The following is a 12500-nucleotide window of genomic DNA, read 5'->3' as shown; positions in this document are numbered from 1 at the left end:
CCCTAACCCAATTCACCTCCACAGAACAGACGAGGAACATTCTAAACTTACTCTACATTATTAACGTGATTAATCAAATGAGTTTATATAAGAAGAAAAGATAGTCTATGTAGCCTAAAATCGGCATGCATGTGAAGGGAGAATATTGTAGAAGATCAGCTGACAAAAAATGCTCAAGAACCTGCTTGATTAAAGAATGTCACTGAAAGTCCCTTGCAAGAGAAGTGTATTATAAACTAGCAATGAGTCATTTCAATAAATTTGTGAAAACGTTGAGGGTTGCGTTATTTTTGTCAACGATGAGAATGTGAAGAAAATCCAAAATCAGATGTTTTTTACTACCAAATAACCAACTTTCGAGTGAAGAAATTGTTTGTCAAAAATTACCAGTAAGTATTAGATAGTAATGTAGACTTGTAAACTTCTCTATAGGCATGTAAACTTTTAATTTTACAAAAGCGTGTAAATTTGTAATTGCTATAGTAATATAATGACTTAAATTCTGTATAAACAAGTAAAATTCCGAGAGTTGCGTAAGTTGACAAACTTGAGGGTAACATACACTAGCTTTGGAAGAAAGAAAGAAACATGGCGTCGAAATCCATTGGCAAACCTGATGTCGAAGCTGTCTTGTAAATCTGGAATTTAGAGAATGTCATAAAATTGATAGAAATGACGACCTTTCACATAAAAGCCTCGCAGTTAACAGGAGCTTCCAGAGAATTTCTTTTTTGTTGTTGTTTTTATATTTCTTTTTCAGTTTTCTGCAAAAGAAAATTATTGTGCATGCTTTGTCTGTCCGTCCACACTTTTTTCTCACCGTACTTTTTCTGTCCGCACTCAGATCTCAAAAATTACTGAGACTAGAGAGCTGCAAATTGGTATGTTGATCATCCACCCTCCAATCATCAAGCATACCAAACTGCAGCCCTCTAGCCTCAGTAGTTTTTATTGTATTGAAGGTTAAATTTGGTCATAATCGTGCTTCTGGCAACAATATAGGATAGGCCACCGCCGGGCAGTGGTTAAAGTTCCATGGGCCGTGGCTCATACAGTATTATACCGAGACCACCGAAAGATAGATCTACATGTATTTTCGGTGGTCCTGATGATACGCTGTGGCGGCTGTGCAGAGAACTTGATTGCGCCGAAGAAACTTCGACGCATTTTTTACTTTTTTTTTTGAGCCGATGATGAAGGGGAATTCTGGCAAGAAGTAAGAAGAGCTTCATTGCTATTCTAGGAATCGGTTGCAAGCGGTTGAGTGCAAGAAGGGGCCTTAATGTTAAATCTAGATTTTTTTTTTTTTTGTTAGTGGGAATTCGTAAGCTGAAATCAATGGCCCGCTTTAGAAGTAGTCCTTTTTTCATAGGAGAATGATGAAACGATTGTATCTGCGACATTTAAAATAACTTCGGTAAAAATAATAAAAATAATGAAGAAGACGTATAAGAGTACGAGGAGCAAATATAATAATAATAATAATAATAATAATAATAATAATAATAATAATAATAATAATAATAATAATAATAATAATAATAATAATAATGACAGTGCTTTAACATCTTCATACCTTTAGATATATAAATTACTGTTTTTCCTTAAAAATAAATAAATAAATGAAAAAAAATATATATACACATACATACACGCTCACACACACAGATACACACACACACACACACACACACACACACATATATATATATATATATATATATATATATATATATATATATATATATATATATATATATATATATATATATATATATATCAGCGGACGAAAAAAGAGAAAAGTAGACGCGCACTCACATCCGTGAGCGTGACTGTGCTTTTACGTGCACATAACGGCACAAAAAAAAACTACAAAAAAAGGAGAAATATACGACATAAGAGATACACCACAGGGACTGTGGTATTTATAAAACAATAGAGCTGTAGCAGTCGATCGTAAACCAGTGGTGGTGGATCGCCTATAAAAAACGAAGAGAGACGGCGCACATTTTTTCCCCGGGATTACTTTAACGACTCCGCTGTGTAGAAATTAATTTCCAATAACTCTCCCCAACAGCTATGGCCATAAAAAAGTGATCGTTAAGGATCGTTTATTTTCTCCTATTCAAATTTTATTTCATATTGCCTTCTCTATCTCTCTCTCTCTCTATCTCTCTCTCTCTTTATCTCTCTCTCGTTCTCTGTCTCCTCTCTGTCTTTCGTGTTCTGTCTATCTACGTACTGTATATGCAGTATATATATATATATATATATATATATATATATATATATATATATATATATATATATATATATATATATATACAATCACACAATTTCTGTCTCTCTGTATGTCTTTCTTGGTTTATGTATGTATGAATGTATCTGTCGATCTATATATCTATATATCTATCTATCTATCCATCTATATATCTATCTATCTATCTATCTATCTATCTATCTATCTATCTATCTGTCTATCTATCTATATATCTATCTATCTATCTATCTATCTATATATATACAGTATATACTGTATATATGTATATATGTATATACACATACATTTCTATATTGCAGTGAAATACATTACTTTTCTTAAAATTTTATCTTATATTTAAGTATAAGAACTTTTCCTCATATGTTTCTATGCAAAATTTACCAAACATACAAACAAGAATGCAAAGTTCATGTTTAAGGCACACTTTCATTATAAGATTTTGCGTAGCTTGTTAAATATGCAACAAGACATGCATCGCGCATCAACATGTGTTTGCATGTATTTCAGTGCTTGCGGAACAGCATAAAGGCACATATTCTCATGCATGAAAAGAAACGAGAGAGAGAGAGAGAGAGAGAGAGAGAGAGAGAGAGAGAGAGAGAGAGAGAGAGAGAGAGAGAGAGAGATGATTATTTTATACATCTGTATCACATAACTTACATGCATTCATATTTATAACCTAGAACGAGAGACAGTTGGTCGCTGAGAGAGAGAGAGAGAGAGAGAGAGAGAGAGAGAGAGAGAGAGAGAGAGAGAGAGAGAGAGGGAGGGCATTTCTGTATCCGTGTCACAATACTTACGTGCATTTATATTCCTAACACGGGGAGAGAGAGACACAGTTTATCTCCAATATACACCTACAAATGAAATAGAGAAAAAAGAGAGAGAGAGCGGGAAGTAGCATTTTGTATAATTATCTCACAATGTATACTGTACATACATCCATATTCAAAACTTGAGAGAGAGAGAGAGAGAGAGAGAGAGAGAGAGAGAGAGAGAGAGAGAGAGAGAGAGAGAGAGAGACGGTTGATCTCTTATGCACACCTACACATGAAGAAGAAGAAGAGGAAGAAGAAGAAGAAGAAGAAGAAGAAGAAGAAGAAGAAGAGAGAGAGAGAGAGAGAGAGAGAGAGAGAGAGAGAGAGAGAGAGAGAGAGAGACCTTGTATTTTTATATCTGTATCATGATACATAAATACTTACACACACACACACGCAACACACATATATATATTCAAAGCTTGTGGGGAGAGAGAGAGAGAGAGAGAGAGAGACTTGATCGTTTACGTATACCTGCACGTGTAATAGAGAGAGAGAGAGAGGAACTCGGCATGCAGAATAGCAACCGGCGATTTATGGTCATTAGACAGATGCATGCGAACGAAGCCAATTTCTGATGACCCCACATTTATCGTGTGGCCAGTAAAGCTGTGCACTTTACGACCTCTTTTGCCCTCTGATTAGCCATTAGCTAATTAAGCAATATGAGTTCGCTAAGATATATACTTTCCACGCAAAAGCCCCCAAGGGATTTTTTTTTTCTTGGATGGTGGGAGGGAGGGGGGGAGGAGCTGATTCGGGCTGTTTCGAGCATTTCGTGTTCTTCGTTTTAATCTCAATTATGGAGGTTTTTTGCTCTCCTAGGGAGGGGCAATATAGATTTTTTATGATTGGTAGGCTTTTCCAGATTATTTATATGCGCATGTACTACAAATGATGTTTATTGTATTTACGTTGAGGATATTCATTTTTGTGTTTTTGAGTTCTTTAATTTGTTATGCAGGCTAGGATATTTGACCAACTGCTCTTAGAGGTCCTGCTTTTGTACTAACCTTATATATATATATATATATATATATATATATATATATATATATATATATATATATATATATATATATATATATATATATATATATATATATATATATACACTGCATATACGTATATATGCATTTATGTTTAGATGTATTTTATATAAATATATATATATATATATATATATATATATATATATATATATATACAGTATATATATATATATATATATATATATATATATATATATATATATATATTTCATATAAATGCATTTATTTATACATACACATACATAATTTGCGGTTGTGTGGAGGCCAAAATACATTGCCTTTAGTTAGCACCATCGAAAGAGCGAATGGGACTGACCAGTTTTTTTTGCGGGGGGGGAAAGGGGGGAGGGCGGGGACTGTATTCACTGTGCTCTTCCTCAGTCTCTAAATGTACGAGTCGTGAACCTCTAACTCAGCCGAAAATCTGGATTGGCTCCATCCTACAATATTGAAAGCGAAAAATTCAATTTAAATATGATACTGATATACCGACTGAAATTCCAGATGGAAGACCAACTCGATCCGCAGAAGATTCATTGCCCCCAAAGCCAATATACCCAAACATGTCCCAGAAGAGACATAAAAAGAGCATCAGACCAAAACGATGATATGGGATGGCGGAGGGTGGGAGGGCTTGTTGCTTTTCCCCCCTTCCTCATCCAGATCCCCTATGGCCGACCATCCTGTAGGAGTTGTATATAACTCCCCCTTCTTGCCAACTCCCAAAAGCTCTGCTACTGACCAACCAATCAAGATCCTATTCTCGTGCGCCTCCCGAACCCTCCCGAAGTCTCTACTTCTGACCTTTCTAAAGGCTGTAGGACTCCACTGCTCTCTCTCTCTCTCTCTCTCTCTCTCTCTCTCTCTCTCTCTCTCTCTCTAATCCCTCAATCCCAGCCCACCTCCCCCTTCCCCCGACGAAAGCAGTTTCCCGCAAAGAGGAAGACTAATCAGGAAGGCGAGTCACGGAAGGATGGCAGAAGGAAGAACTTGCAGCATACGAATCCTGGAATTTGCTTCCTACGTAATGGTTATTTACGAGGTTGCCTGATGCCATTAGCACACGAATGACATTTCGGGTGGTCTTCGCATAACAATGGCTTGCAATGCTCAACTGATGAGTCTTCCGTTTAAATTCGTCATTTTATTTGTTTGTTTATTTATTTCATTTGTCTTTTTCTTGTATTTAAGTTTCTGTTTTTCCCCTTATGTTGTGCTTCGCTTAATCCGTATTTCTCTTTTACTATTTTGTTGAATTCCTTTAACGGAGGAAACATTCGCAAGTGCTATGGGTAGAATTAAGAACTGTTGACCATTATTATTATTATCTTCACTGCTCTAGTATTAGTATTCCACATGTTTGCTCATTTATACTGAGCAATAATATGTACCATGAACTTGCTTAGTAGACTTCCACAAAGGGCAATACCCATACTTGGAAAAAATGATATGGTATTAGTATAAAGGCCGACGGGATGGGCAGCAAAAAGGTGAAAAACTAAAACAAGAAACTAAAAACAGTTAATAATGATACTCGATGAAATGAGTAACACGCACTACGGAAGCATAGGCTGGTTCAGACAGGAAGACTTTCCCTCAATAGTCTGAATCATATTGTCCATTGACCCCGTAATTAATGTTGTCGGAATATTGCTGATCTCCAGACAGGAGGTCAGTGTTCCAATAATGGCAGAGGAACTATCTCAAGCAAGAGATATTGATATAACTCAGTCGACTAACAAACGTTAGGAACAATTAAATGGCATGACGCCAGAGAACCTCAAATCAGTCAATTATTCTGGGAGCATTAAATAAATCTTTCAAGTACAAGTGTAGATAAAAGAAGGACTTTGGAAAATATAAAAAAAAATAATAAAATAAAATAAAACCCATTCCAATCCTCATCTTATCTATAGCAACTGAAGCGAGCGAAATTTTACTTTATATATTCGAGAAATTATACATTCAAGAATTTCAGCTGTGAAAAGCACCTTTAATGTGGAAATATTTATCGTATAGATGAAATGCAGATAAAGGAACACTTAATTAAATCAGTGGAGAATTTTAATACACCGGTTTCTAAGGGAAAATTAATTTCATTTTGGAATTTGTTCATAGTATTAATAAAAAAAATAATACAAAAGGACTCTCTAGTTGCCTGCCTATCTGTCTCCGAATGTAATATTTTCCACAAGAAAAGACCTAAGAGAGAAGTCGACTACCCATCTCTCTCTCTCTCTCTCTCTCTCTCTCTCTCTCTCTCTCTCTCTCTCTCTCTCTCTCTCTCTCTCTCAGAGCAATAGTTTAATTGAGAAAATAGTTTTGAGTGAAATATACGGGAATCTACTACCATTTCTTCTCTCTCTCTCTCTCTCTCTCTCTCTCTCTCCGAAAGTCATATTTTTTTTGTGAAAATGTTGAAAAGGGAAATCTACAATCTCTCTCTCTCTCTCTCTCTCTCTCTCTCTCTCTCTCTCTCTCTCTCTCTCTCTCTCTCTCTCTCTTTCCGAAAGTCATTTTTATTGTGATAATGGTGAGAATGGAAATCTACAATCTCTCTCTCTCTCTCTCTCTCTCTCTCTCTCTCTCTCTCTCTCTCTCTCTCTCTCTCTCTCTCTCCGGAAGTCATATTTTCGTTGTGGAAATGGTGAGAAGGCAAATCTACAATCTCTCTCTCTCTCTCTCTCTCTCTCTCTCTCTCTCTCTCTCTCTCTCTCTCTCTCTCTCTCCCTCTCTCTTTCCGAAAGTCATACTTTTATTGTGAAAATGGTAAGAAGGGGAAATCTACGGAAATCTACAATCTGTCTCTCTCTCTCTCTCTCTCTCTCTCTCTCTCTCTCTCTCTCTCTCTCTCTCTCTCTCTCTCTCTCTCTCTAATTCACCCCCCTTGAGAAGGTATATATAGAGGAGGATGCGAAGCTTCCTTCAGTTTTAACCTGTTTAACTTCCCCCTTATACTTACCCTTAGCGGTTATGACTTCCTCTACGGATGTTCGATGGAAAGCTTGGTGGTTTAATAAAGTTAATTAAAGTCAGGACCCCTCCGATAACTAGTAATGGGCAAAAACATCCCCACCCTCTTCCCCCCCTCCCCCTACTCTATGCAACCCTTGCGGCGAAGGCATCTAGGTCGAAGACGAGAGAAAGGAATAAAAATTTCTCATAAGGGATGAAGCGAACTAAATGCAATGCAAACAGAAATTAGTTTTCTCATGAGTATTGAAGACAGAAGTCAAGTGAGAATTAGGCTACACTGTACTCTTATGCTTAAGGAGCTTATCTCAACCAGTCCAGCAATAAAGAAGAGAAAAAGGGATCATAAATGGGGACACTTAATAACTTCTTCACATGCAGGAAATTATAGAAATAGGGGAAAATATAATAAAAGGGAAAGTTTCAGAGTCATACTCATCCACTTTAAAAACTGTTAATCACGACCGTGTAGATTTAGCGTGCTTTAGGATACTGGACGGTAAGAGATCTCAAGTGGATAGAATTAGTCCCCAGTTTCACGTAATTTGGAGAGGTATAGAGCTTACTATGCTGTAAAAACCGACAAGAGACGACGAATCCTGTCATTACCTCACTGTTATCATCCGTATTCACGTATTTTTTCACAGGTAGTGCCTAAGCTTGCGATAAACTTTAAATACTGCTACGTAATTGTGCGAATCTCTCCTTCCCTCCAGATACTTAATTTTTCTTTTACGCTTAGGGATGATGGCCTGAAACCACTAGAACAGTGATTCTTAAACTGGGGGTCGCCAGAGGATTCCAAGGGGGGCGTAAGCAGGGTTGCCAAATGGTGCTTATTTTTTTTATTTGTGAATTTAAATTAAAAAATTACCAAAAACATTATCACTGCTTCCATATGTTTTCTAATTATTATCTCAAAACATGCCAAAAGGATTAAGATAAAATTTGGTTTCATCATATGTTTGTTTTACCCGTTTTCTGTGAACATTGTTTATTCCATTGAAATATAGTACAGTGCATACTTATAAACAATTTAACAGCAATGAAAAAAAATCTATCATTCGTCCATATACTCTTATAAGCAATGAAGTATATTAGTATACAAATAGGCAATATATTGTTTATAGTTTAAAAAAAATTTAGGGGTCGGGGCGTGGGATCTATACATAAGGCAGATGCGGGGGGGGGGGGGCCGCAAGGCAAAAAAGTTTAAGAGCCACTGCACTAGAAGATAGCAAATAAAGGTTGGTCTCAAAAAGAAGTGTTATATAACAAGATAATCAAAAGAGAGCGATCTGTGGGATGAAATTTCAAACGGCGTTCAGTATGCCCATAAATAGAATGGCGGAGAACTGATGTAAAGATTAAAAAGGTAACTGCAAAATTAGATGACTGAAGTTAGTTGCAAGAATAATTCACTATTTCAAGAAGAATTATTAAATAGAATAATAACAAATATCATGAGCTATTGCTCAAGTACGTTTCTGTCAGGATGTCTTAACAAACTTGACATTTACATTCTAAACTGGCATTTCCATATTTTCTCTTTTCAGAGCATAATGCTCTTGGTGGTTTGAAGTCAGAAAATTAGCCTTCCCCGACTGTTCAAGGTCTTAGTCGGCAAGAAAACACATTTCCTGTTTCAGGTAATGTAAGTTACATCGAAAAATACATTTCACGTGAATATCCTTGAGGGCACAAGTGTGTAAAAAAGGCAAAATATTCAATTGGATGTTAGTGACCGTGATTCAAGAACTTGAAAGTCATTATATGAGCCCTTTGCTCACGAAAGCTATTAAGGGTGACTCAGAAATAAGCCGCAACTAGACAGTTTCAAGTTGTTTAAATAAAGATTGGCATTTACTGTATGAAAAAATACAAATATTTGGAAAGTCCCACCAATGCAAAAAACAAATCTGTTGGTTAAGTTTCAAAATTCTTACGGCCAGTTGCCAAATTGTCAGCGATATCTTTTAACTTTGTAGAGAGATTGATTGTAAAAAAAGATATTGATAATAATTTATTTGCACAAAATAACCTGTGTTATCTTTATTACCATCAGAACGCTTTTGAGACACGCGTGTATAACAGTATATGTATGCTTGCAAGCTGAACTTGCTGCGTGCATGCATGAGCCAATATAATTTTATACAGTCGTATATATATATGTATATATATATATATATATATATATATATATATATATATATATATATATATATATATATATATTTATATTTATATATTTATATGTATGTGTCTGTGTGTGAGTGTGAGTTAGTGTGTGGACGGGTGGGTAGGTCGGTGCTAAATATATAAACATATTTATTCAACTTTCTTAAGAGTTATTGCCTCATGAGAAAAGCAAAACAATACTTCCTGTATATGACCATGTGTAAATGAAGGAACAATAAAAGGAAATATTACTTTGTGGGAAGATTAAACTACAAGAACACCTGTCTTTTTTTATATTCGCATGTTGGGCATTTTCTCTGTAACAAAGCAATCAACTTCGCAGCAGCTCAAGCAAAAAAATAACCTAATACACCGTATCGCTTCCTGCATCTAATAAGGCAAAATATAATTTTAATAGACGCTTTTAACGGCGAAGTTAGAATTGCCTTTACATAATTTGTGTCTGCCTCCCGTCACGCAAGAGGCAAAGAGTCGGTTCCCTCCGCTCTGGCAACGAATGTCAAGAAGAAACGGGAAAGAAGAAATCTAGTCAATTGAAGTGAGGTCGTAAAACAATTCAGCGGGTCCGGTCTATTTTAGTCAGGCCATAAAACCTAATGAGATATGAGGCGAATATTGATGAGGTGGAATTACGAGCATATTCTTTAGCTTTTTATGTGTGTTTTGACTTTGCTAAAGTGCCTCTTCATTCATGGTTTTCGCGTAATTACTATATTTTGTAGCAGATGTGAATGGCATGAGATTATCCTTTCGGCCAAACTCGGAAAGAAATAATATTGCAATTTTTAATTACTTTACATGGACTTTAAGCAACGTCCAAAGCTATGAAGAAGAAGAAGAGGAAATCAATAGTTACTCATTTGAACTCTAGGTAGCGTCCTAGATGTTGAACATTTTTGTTCGATAAGGCCAGAAATGAACCTGTATTAAAACATAGAAGTTGAAATAGCCTGACCAATCAGCATTTGTTACTATACTTGCCACTTTTATCAAGGTTTTCTGAAACACCTCAGTTTCGATTTCGACGAGTTTATGCTGATCTAGCAATTTCTTTGAGTCAGCGACTTTGGCTGAAAAAGTGGGAGAATTGGGAGAATGTTCTCATACTTCATAAAAAGAAGCTATGAATGAATTCTTTTTTGCTCTGTTCAGTATAGGTTTGAACTGAAAGCAAAAAAATCTGTGTACAACTGATGGTCGGTTGTCTCTTAAGACAACGATATAAAGAAAGGATAGGTGCCAAGTATATACGCAGGTAAAGCAAGCAACCAAAACAACTTTTAAAACTATGACATATTCTTATCCAAGCAGTCGAGGGGAAAATACCCTAATGGACGTTTTTGTCAAGAAGGCAGGGAGTTTTTTCATAAGTTGCTCAGGGATTGTGGGCGAAGTGGAAGGGTAGTCCTATGGAATTAACTTGAGTAAAAAACAAAAAGCTGCGGGGGAAATATCCGATGTACAATTGAGTAACTAGCTGTGGTTGGCGAGGCAATAATGAAGTGTGTAGCTAAGGTGCTGAGGAATTAGTTGTAGTACTGATGATCGGTTAGCCCAGTAGTGTAGGGGAAACTAGTTAGGTACTGAAGATACGTATCCTAAATAATGATGAAAAAATTAGTTACGAATTAATTAGCAAAAGGTAACTTCGGAGTCTTACCTTAGTCATTGTTGGTAGATTAGCTAAGGAAACCGGGAAACAGAGACTGGGGTTACGGTGGAGAGGTGAGGTATCAGCTATGATACTTGCTGAAATATCCTTGAGGAATAAGATGGAATATCACCAAGGAATTTAATTTGGACTTCATTGCCGTCAATTTGATTAATGCCTTATCGTACTAGTGGAGAATTATCCAAAAATATTGAAAAATGTACTTTTCCAGTATTATCATTCAATTAAAGATGCTTACTCAAAAAAAATAATTTTAGTTTTTATTGTTACCAGGCACTTCAAATATGTAAACAGTGTGAATAATGGCAGTTATAAAAATAAATAAAAGGGTAGATTTTGAAGACATTATAACAGTAAAGAATACTTTTCAAGCCTACCGTTATTAATAGTATGCAATGTTTCATTTAAAATGTATGACGGAATGAATAAATAAACTACCATTGAAACAAAAAAAGGTCGTTAACACCTAAACAGGTGACATATCGCTGAAATTACATTAGCATATTGAAGTTTTGATACATTTACACGCGTGACCTTTTCATAATCATATATATATATATATATATATATATATATATATATATATATATATATATATATATATATATATATATATGTATATATGTATATATACATATATATACATATATAAATATATATGTAAATATATATATACTACAAAAATCGCCTATTAACATAAAAAATTACTCATGCAAAAGTATCAAAAGTTCAATATGCTAATGTAATTTCAGCGATATGTCACCGCCTTAGGTATTAATGTCCTATTCTGTTTTAATGGCATTTCCTCTATTCATTCCGTCATCCATTTTAATTGATATATTGCATACACACTTTACAACGTTGGTTGAGGCATGGGTAGGCTTGAAAAATATTCTTTACTCTTGTGATGTTTTCAAAATCTACCCTTTTAATTATTTTTATAACTCTCATTATTCTTACTTTTTACATATATAAAGCGAAAAGTGACATTAAAAACTATAATTACTTTTTTAGATTAATCATCCTTAAATTCAATTTTAACATTGAAGATGTGAATTCGTGCAAATTTCCGGATAAATTTTCAAACGTATGGTAAATTATTGACCAAATTTGTATATTTATATATGCATATATACTGCATATATATACACAAATAACATAGCTTATGGTCTTTCAGTTATGATATTCGCCTTCCCAGCAAGAGGGTCAGGTTCGATTCCCAGGTAAGGCTGAGGTCTGTTCCCTCAAAATCCCTTTGTTCTTTTCTTGGCCTACGAAGAGAAATAGGTGATGCTTAGTCGAGTCTGATAGGTAATCCGCGAGGGTGGAGAAGGGCATTGGAATATCAGACACATTCCATAATTCTTGCAGAAAAGCCAGAGGTTACCACCTTCTGATATATGATATATATATATATATATATATATATATATATATATATATATATATATATATATATATATATATATATATATATATATATATATATATATACGTGTGTGTGT

The 12500-nt window shown here is 35.1% G+C and overlaps 2 protein-coding genes across 6 annotated transcripts in view; both read left to right on the top strand.

Annotated features, from left to right (window-relative positions):
* LOC136848164 (beta-1,4-glucuronyltransferase 1-like) overlaps window positions 1–12500 on the top strand; it is a 248110-nt gene that overhangs the window by 171165 nt on the left and 64445 nt on the right. Inside the window, exon 3 of one of the 5 annotated variants that reach the window (XM_067120445.1) lies at window positions 8681–8773. The exons of the other annotated variants lie outside the window; for them this stretch is intronic. The gene's annotated coding sequence lies outside the window, so the exon portion shown is untranslated. The remainder of the gene's footprint in view (window positions 1–8680; window positions 8774–12500) is intronic. 5 annotated transcript variants of the gene reach the window in all.
* The window catches only part of LOC136847953 (protein KRI1 homolog), a 74672-nt gene that overhangs the window by 57396 nt on the left and 4776 nt on the right, over window positions 1–12500 (top strand). The window lies entirely within an intron of this gene.

Source organism: Macrobrachium rosenbergii, chromosome 18 (assembly GCF_040412425.1).
Source record: "Macrobrachium rosenbergii isolate ZJJX-2024 chromosome 18, ASM4041242v1, whole genome shotgun sequence".
Classification (NCBI taxonomy): domain Eukaryota; kingdom Metazoa; phylum Arthropoda; class Malacostraca; order Decapoda; family Palaemonidae; genus Macrobrachium; species Macrobrachium rosenbergii.
The sequence above is the reverse complement of the archived record's forward strand: the minus strand, read 5'-3'. Positions and strand labels throughout refer to the sequence as shown.